Below are 9,660 nucleotides of genomic sequence, written 5' to 3' on the forward strand. Positions count from 1 at the left end.
ATTGAAAAAGCCATTAATGAAATCAAAGAAAAGGAATTGGGAGTGAATATCCATGGAGAAAAAATTAGCATGCTAAGATTTGCCGATGACATAGCTGTTATAGCAGAAACAGAGAAGGATATGAAAAATATTCTTGTTAATATGGGTAGGGTAATGAGTAATATCAACTGAAAATAAGCACGAAGAAAACCAAGATCTTAGTATGCAGCAGAAGAGAAGAAGTCAAGAACAACATTAAAATAGGGAGGCAAAAACTGATAGAGGTGGATGAATTCTGTTATTTGGGTAGCAAGATAACTAGTGACGGGAGAAGCAAGAAAGAAATTATCAGCAGAATAGCCCAGGCGAAGAGAGCATTCCACCAAAAGAGAGACCTGCTTACAGCGGGAAACTTAAATATGGATGTAAAGAAACAATTTATAAGAACCTACATCTGGAGTATGCTCCTATACGGAAGTGAGGCATGGACAATGACTGCAGTGGATAAAGCAAGGATAGAGGCCTTTGAAATGTGGTGCTACAGAAGAATGATGAAAATCAAATGGATCGACCGAGTTAGTAACGAGGAAGTCCTAAGAAGGGTAGGAGAGAAGAGAAGCCTCATGAAAACCTTAATAAGAATGCGGAACAACCTTATAGGCCACATCTTGAGACATGATGGCCAGATGAAGACAATCATCGAAGGACAGGTGGAAGGCAAGAATGGAAAAGGAAGACCTCGAACAAAATATATGGAACAAGTAAAGAGAGATGTGAAAGAGAAGAAATACGTAGGAGTGAAAATATTAGCTGATAGGAGAACTGAGTGGAGAGCTGCCTCAAACCAATCCTTAGATTGTTGACCAGTGATGATGATGAAGCACGTGATCAGAGACCGCTGTCACATGCACATGCTTATCAATGCTGTTCTTGGCCCCAGTACCATTCATTGACTATTTTCACTCACACTAGCATTGCCTATGCTTGTGGCTAGTTTGATTTTGGGCATAATATTGGAGACCTAATCTGAACTTGTCTGGTCTGGCAGCAGTACCACGTTAAAGCATCCATTTGATGACATGGCTCTTGCCAACTTCGAACTGCAGACTTGAGCCGGGTGGTTAGCAAAACTGTTGTCATCCTATACGTGGATTCAGCAGTCAAAAAGACAGAGACAATCCATATATCCATTGCTACCCTTAATTACTCCTAATCAGCGGAAGTGCCAATGAGTGACTTAGAAGTCACAAAAAAAATTAATTTTCTTATAAAATTGGCAGCTTTCTACTCGATGGACTACCAGTAAACATCCATCCCTCTAGCAGAGGTAGATTTTGAAAAAGAATTGAGAACCACCAAACAAATAGCTTTCAGCAATGGGTATGAAGATGCTCTCATTAATAAACTGCTGAGGAAGAAACTCATAAAAATAAACTGTTAATTTCTCTGCCAAACTTCCCATTCCTCAGCCAAATGTTAAGTGGCCTAAAATTGCTTTTCTACTGCATCTGCCAAATTAATTTTAAGGTGTTACTTTTTGGGGACAAAGGTGGCTAATTAGGTTTTCTTGGAAATTTTTTAAATGAGGGCATATCATAGGAGAAGACGGTAAATGAAGTGGATGTGACAGTCCCACCTCTCTCCGCCTTCTACATGTACATATACCAAATTCTGTTTTAAGGCGGAGACCTTTGTTCCTCCCAGTAACTTCCCTTACATGTATCCCTCCCCAACTAATTCACTGAAACGCGTAGTATGTATAATAAATACTGTGGACGTACACAAAGTTTTAATTATCAATTGTGAATACACTAATGGTGGGTAATGAATCACAATCAATGCCTCTCATTATCTTTGATGGAGGAAACTACCCTATTCCAAAAAAGTTAACTTCTGATGCTGCATCTCCACCTAGGCGAAAGAGTCTAGAGAAGCCAAAGTTACAGGCATAGAAGACAGGTTTGTATTTTAGGCCTACTCCCATTCATTCTATGTAATAATTAAATTCTCTTCCTTACCCTCCCTTGCTCACCCAACACTCTACCCTTTAACACCGTATTCAACATCCCCTCCCGACTGAGTACTCGCTACATCCATCTCATCTGAAAGCTGCCTCTCCTCACCCACCATGTCCAGCACTACGTCATTCCTCCTCTTCACCTTCTCCATTCTTCTCCACACCCACATCTAGAACGCCTCCAGTCTTCTCTCATCCTCCTTCCTCAGTGTCCACATTTCCACACCATTAAGTGCCACACTCCAGATCAGACTCTTCAGTAACCTTTTCTTTAAACTCTTGCATAACAATTCTTTCATAAGCATCCTCCTGTTCATCAACGCCTCCTTTTCTAACACAATTCTCACCCTGGTGTCCTTACTGCTGTATCCATTTTCCTCTGATGTGCCGCCCAAATAGTTGAATTCCACTCTCTGCTTAAGTTTTTCACCACCCACTTTTATAATGCACAGATTGGCTCTCTACCCAATGATTTCCCAACCAACAATTTTCCAACGATGGGCCGACGGAATACCCAACAAATTGGCCCTACCAAAGAATAGCATTCAGCCAACATTCTTACGTGTTGCCTGCAGTGATTTGGATTTACTATGATCTATAACTCCATTTTCCTTTAGGATTTAAATGAAAGAATTGCACTACTAAATATTAAATGGAACATTTTTATTGAAACTCCACAAATTACAAACCTTTAGTTTGAAGTATACATACATAGCCATGGTAATAAAATACCCTCATTTGACAATATGGTAAGACTAAATAATTGGACTCATTCTTGAAATTTGGCAACGATAAACACTTTTTATCCAACTCATCGGAAGTGATTAAATAATTCGATTGAGGTGATGAAACTTGGAAGACTCCAATCTCAGAGCATTTAAACGGTGATGTGAAATAACTAGTTTTAAGCATACATATTATCAATAACAGACACATTTTTTACTTCCACAAAAATTTGTAAGTAACAAAGTGTCTGTAAATGATAATATGGAGCCCTTCCACATTCAAGTTTCAATTCAATTTAGTTTTAAGCATAAAAATGTCAGTTATAACCTGTAGGTAATAAACTAAAAAAAGTAGGAAATAAATAATCTCTGCATTCAATACCGACTTCAGAATAACAAGAATGATCGCAGGCTTTCGCGGCGTATAGAATTGTGGAAGGTTACTCGGGAATTCCACCGGGTTAGGTTCTCCAACTGCAACTTGGCCAACGTTTCGATGAACATCAGGGCAGATCATGCCCTGATGACTACTCGTGCATTGAAACGTCGGCCGAGATGGAGTTGGAGAACCTGACCCGGTGGAAATCCCGAGTAACCTTCCACAATTCAGAATAACAATTTTGGAAGCTTTCCGGATAAAACAGGAAGTACAATCAGAATTTAAACTGACAAAATCTAATGTCTTACACCTTTTCATACTATCATCGCCTAGATCATGCTGATTCCTTTCAATAATCCTATGGGACAACTGTCGTAATGGCAAATTTGGGGACCATACTAACTTTTTCTTCATGCCCACGAAATTTTCAAATGGGAGAGCAGAAAACTGATCTCAGAAGCCAAAATGGGTGAGCTTTGGTGTATTTATATCTCTAAAATGGTTATTACGTTGAAACCGGTACAGGGATGCCGACTCAAAAAAAATATTGGGGGGGCCCAAACCGGGGATCTTGCCCGGGGAAATGAGTTTTAAATTTTTTAAGCATTTTAGAAGAGTCATATGATCAACATTAGAACCCTAATAACTCAAATCTCGATATCCGGGCACTTCGGGGAAAATCGGCAAGCCTGACACATTTTTCCCTCACACACCTATAACGAATTTTTGAGGGGGCTCGGGCCCCCTCAGGCCCCATGGGGTCGGCGCCACTGAACCGGTAAGAGACTTTAAAACTTATCTACAACTTCAGTTGTACGACCCTCAGTTATAATATGACCTCACTTATTCACCAATTTTTTTTAATCCCATGAATAACCCCTTATAAACACATGTATTTCCAGCCTCATTTATGAAACTTTTCACCTTCAGGATGACCTCAGTCGTAATACGTATTTTTCCACTCCAATGAGATAAAATTCCTCACACGACTTGCCAGAGAACTGTTCTACGAGAAGATTGCGGTATGCTCGCCAATTTTAGTCACGCAAGCAGGAGTACTGTGCGCTTAATGCATAGATACAGTGGCGTAACTAGGAATATGCTTTGGGGGGGATAAGGGGGCGACACCCCCAGGCAACGGCGACCCAGGAAAATTAAAAAAAATTACATGCTTGGAAATACATTTGACATCATTTTAGCACTTAAATTTAACTTTAAGCATATGCAGTTGTTATGTGTCAAAACTAGACAGTAATTTTAAATATTTTTTTTTAATTTCTCTGAGGCTATGGGGGGGGGGGGGGGGAACTATCCCCTCATCCCTCCATCCATCCCACACCACAGCAAAGATATGACAATAAAGAATAATAAGGTTTAATAATGAGCGATCCTGTTTATTAGACATTAATTGTAATTATGGTAGGTGATCGTTAATCCAGAATTACGAACTACGGAATATCTATCGCTAATGGAAGATTTTTTAGAATTTTGCCAATTTTATGTTTTCATCGAAATCTGCTTCAGCGAAATAACACCCAAATGAGCCATTAAAAGTCTTCCCGTACAAAAATTTTGGCTTCCAAGGTTATCCAAGAAGGGTATTTGTAGTGAGGATGCAAGTTGATGGTGATTCAACACGATGGTAAAAACAGTATGCGTGGTCTCATTCCACGGGCTAACCCACATAATGGGGTTAGGCGGGACGAATCAAATCTGACCCAACTTGTATCTCAGTGGGTTTAAATTAAACATCGTTGGACCTTGACTAGCTCTTAGCTTAGCTCTGCCAGGTGGCAAGCGTTTACTTTTTAACAGAGAAGGGGAGTTACTATAAATGCCCTCGGAGAATAACTCACGTTGTCAGTCGTCACATAATCATAACCCATTTCTTCCCAATGCTGCGTGAACTGAACACAAACTTTGAGATGTCTTTCTCCATGTATGTTGTTTTTGCGTAGTTCACATGGGTAGTTCAATGCTTTTTCAAATATTGTCAATTTTTCTGTAGAAGAAATTTAATTGCTTTTATTTTTGCAATGACCTTTTCAATTATTGGTAAATTTACATATTATGTGAAGTCTGTGGCACTAGATAATTATATGTATCTGCAAATGCAATGATGCATTTGTATTCTAGGTCATTGCAACCAATTGGGTGAATTTGACAAGGTGGTTTACAAATTATTTAAGAATAAATGAAGCGTTCAGTAATCCAGGGCAACAGTGTGCCACAGCGGTTGTCGTTAAGAGTATTTCTTAGGGGACTGAAAAATATAAAGCTTTTCAAGAATTTTATATGTATATACATTAATAAATGGTGAAACTATAATTTCAGGCAATTGTGCAATATTTTAGTCCTAAATTTACATCTAAATAAGTGCTGAAGTGTGTGTACAAGGATGTTTGGCAGGTGGTGAGTTTTCACCGAGTTGTGATTGCAATGTGTTTGATATTTTTAACTTCACATATTGAGCAAGATTAAATCAGCGTTTACTAATGCTATAGTATTTTATAGCTTATAGTAGGGAATTCACTGTTACCTTAACATAAAAGATGCATAAAAACTTTGTCATAGAGTTGTCCAGAAAATACAATGATTTCTGTAAGCGTCTGCAATTCCAAGATATACGTTGGCATCCCAAGGTAAGTACGATCTGTTTATCACAGTTCACAGGTATGCTAAAAGCAGGTGAGTATGTGAGGGTTAGGAAAGAAATCGTAGAGCTGTAGTTACCTGGTGTTGTTGACTAGGATTCAAAGGGAAGGGAGTGGAAGGGGAAAAAAGTTTAGTTAGGCTGGGCGGGGATAACCCAGCACCGATGAGTATCCGTGCAAAGCAGGGGTTGGCGAGCAAGGAAAAAGAATGCAGAAAGAGGAGGGATCACATTATCGCAGTATTTTCTGAGAAATTCATACCCACTGGCCGCTAACGGTCATGAGCTGGTCAGGCTCCAAATGAGTGTGCAGGTGAGTGTTCAGAGAGAAATCTCTTGAGAACTATGAGTGACGATGAAATGCACTGGGATTCCAAGAAAAACATTTCTTGATATGATACTCTGGTGATGGCTCAAAGGGATAGCTTGAACACTGGGCATTATGGTTTATAGAAAGGGCGATTTTCTGTTCCATCTGCTTTTACTATAGTGAGATCTATTGTGGAATATAACACTGTGATATGGAATCCATAAATATGGATGAGACATATATCAATGCTCTGGAAAGGATTCAAAATAAATTTTTCAAGTTATTTGAATTTAATCATAAGAAAAAGTCACATAATGACCCTGGACTTGAAATTTCTAAACAAACTTTTGAATTTGCAATCACTCTCACTACGAGGAAGACATAGTGGAATGTTCTTCCTTAATAATAGGTATACTGAATAATAAGATTAAATCCCCTGATTCGTTGTCCTTAGTAACCCTCCGAATCCCAAGCATCCACACAAGAAATTCATCTACTTTTTTACCAGCCATCCAACTACACAAAAAACTTGATTCTTTTCAGAGCAATAACAAAAATTAACTTATATGTATTGTGATATCTTCAATCTATTCCATTCTTCCTCTATTAGTTTTAAGAAATATGTACTAAATAACGTAGCAATGTGATACCATAAGATGATATTATAATATTATATATTTTGAAAATGAATGAAAATTCCTCTGTATACCTATGTATTTTATGTATCTATCTTTTAAAATTTTTTGTTTTCTTTGTAAAACTTTTCTGTGACATGGAAAAAGGGTGTAAACCCGTTGAATAAACATTATCATTATTATCAGTGGTAGTCTGTTGAACAATTGTTCCCTCCAAATGACCTGAACCCACATTTGCAGCCTAAGTTGCTCACTATCACCTGTGATCAGTGTGCGTGAAATGCTCAGAAAATATTGTAAAAGTGTTATCTTTCTTCCGTTGTGATGAAGGATCTAAGGTTTTCCCGGCGAATAGACTGGAGGAAGAGTTCTCGGGTTTCCAGCCGGGTCCAAGGGTTTTTCAGCACCGACGTTTCAAAGGCTTAAGTCTGCCATCGTCTTCAGGGTGAATGAATTAAGCCAAGATGTGTTTGTCCTATATACAATCACATTGGGTTCAGGTGGGCTCTGATTGGTCGATGGTCGGGCCAATGCGTCTCCTCTCCCCCTTCAGTTTTTTCTGGGCTGGTTTCCACGCATTGCTCAGATGGAAGCTGGCGTCTCTGTTCATGTTCCTCTTCACAAGTCTGATTTCCACTGCCTCCTTAACAACACGGTCCCAATAATTGTTGGCATGGCATATTATTTCTGTGTCTTGAAATTTTATCCGGTGTCCGTTTTCTAAGTTATGCTTGGCCGCCGCAGACTTATTGGGGTAGTACACTCTGATGCATCTCTTGTGTTCCTTCAGCCGTTTTTCAATGGTGCGTCCGGTCCCCCCGACATACACTTGGCCGCATTTACACGGAATTCGATAGACTCCCAATGTCTTCAATCCCAATTTGTCCTTGGTGGTTCCGGGAAGGGCCTCGAGTTTTCCTGGTGGTTTGTGGATTACCGTATTTAGTGGATATCACACGTTACCTAAAAATATTACTGGAGTAAGGACGCTGATAATGGCATTCCGATTGTACTTCAAACAATGTCCCTGAAGCATTTTCTTGAATCTAAAATGTTCTTATGCCTGGCTGGTAAAAGAAGTTTGGACAAGGGGGAAAAGTTTTCTGAGATAGATCCATACTTTGCGAGCTCAAGCGAATATTTGTACAGCTTGATGCATTTTCTCATTTGACATCTATTGACAAGAAGATGCCATATTTTAGCCGCTATTCCGTTTAAATGTTTATGAGAGGAAAACCAGAAAGATTTGGTTTTAAGTTGTGGTGTATAATATCTTCCTTAGGTAGAAATTTCTGCTTATGGAGGAGGATCTCAAAAAAACTGATGCCTCTTTGAGTTTAGGGGAAAGGGTAGTATGTACATAGGTGGCCTGGCAAAAGTTATTGATGTTCTGGGAAATCACTTATTGTATTTTGAAAATTTTTTCAAGTTATTTTCTAATTATTCTTCTGTCAGAAATGGGATTTTTCCCAATTATGACTAAAGAATCCCTCATAGTGTGAGAGAAAATAGAATCGCAAGTTGCCCTCTTCGCACTCTAAAGGAACTATCCAAAGGAAAATAAGGTTCTTTTGATTATATGATCGAAAAAAAGAATGCATTATTCTTTGAGTTGGCATGATAATTCATAAATAACTGTATAAACAAATTTCGGTTGATCCCATTGCAACTTCAAATTTACAAATGGGTCCAGTCAGATGTATTTTCATTCAGAAATGGTGTTATGTTGCCTCCAGAGAAAAGAAAAGAGTGAAGGAGCAACTACCCATTATGAATAACAGACACTTTGTTACTTCTGCAATATATTTAAAAAATTTCTATTACATATTTGACCGGTTTTTTTACATTATATTTACTTGATAATGGAGTAACAGCCAAAACCGGTCAAATAATAGAAATTTGTATAAATACTTTGTAGAAGTAACAAAGTGTCTGCCATTGATAATATGGAGCCCTTCTTCCACGTATAAGCGTCAAGTTTCAATTTGAGCATCTACCCTTATAGTCACTAAAATTGCCACAATTCAGTGCATTACAGAATAAATAGTTTGTGAAATGCAGTTAGGAAAGACAAGGTTGGCCACAATATTGAAAGTGACAAAACAATTCACGACGAAGATGCTGAGTTTGTAGCAGCCAGACGATTACTGAGAGCCAAAAGTGCAACAATCATTTACATACTGATGCTCTTCTAAATTTCATGTATTATACAAAGTTTAATCAATATTTTGGGTAAATTATAGACTTGGGTTATGATAAAAAAGAATTTTTGCAAAAATAAAAGAGTTCCAAAAATAGACAACGACTCATTTGATTCGGGGAACTCCCAATGCTGCGTATACGCAACACCAACGGCACCTAAATGGCAAACTAAAAGCAATAAAAATATAGAAATCAATAATTTACCATATTTGAGTCTGTTTTATTGCTAATTTAATCACATTATTTGGAATTTTGAGTTATTAATATGCTTGGGAATGAATAGGTTAAAGTCAAATTCAAGACGTGAAAGATAAGGCAGCTTGTTTTGACTCAGGAATGGCTGAGCATCATTAGATCGAAATACAAAAAGTGTCCGGTGTTGTTATCAGAAATGGGAAACCAAAATATGTACATGAAGACAAATCAAGCGGCTTGTGAGTCGAAGGTCCCAGCGCTGAATTCGCGAAAGAATCCCAAATGAGACGCTATACCCGCTAAATTCAATCTACTACATATTTCTAAAATTTCATGGGAAAAATCTTTTTAAATGAGTAAACATTATAAAGAGGGGAGATTTTTCAGGGTTCTTAATCTATTTTTGTTCATTCATCACTGTAGGTCATGACGGTTTTTTAAATTGCTCACTTTGAAAAAGTGATCTAAACATCTTTGGAAAATCTTAATTATGTAATATCCCAGGTCCCGTGTGCTCCGTATCATCCACGGTATGGTATTTGGAGGGAGGTAACAGACAGCTGGG

The sequence above is a fragment of the Ischnura elegans genome, chromosome 4 (genome assembly GCF_921293095.1).
Source record: "Ischnura elegans chromosome 4, ioIscEleg1.1, whole genome shotgun sequence".
NCBI classification, from domain to species: Eukaryota; Metazoa; Arthropoda; class Insecta; order Odonata; family Coenagrionidae; genus Ischnura; species Ischnura elegans.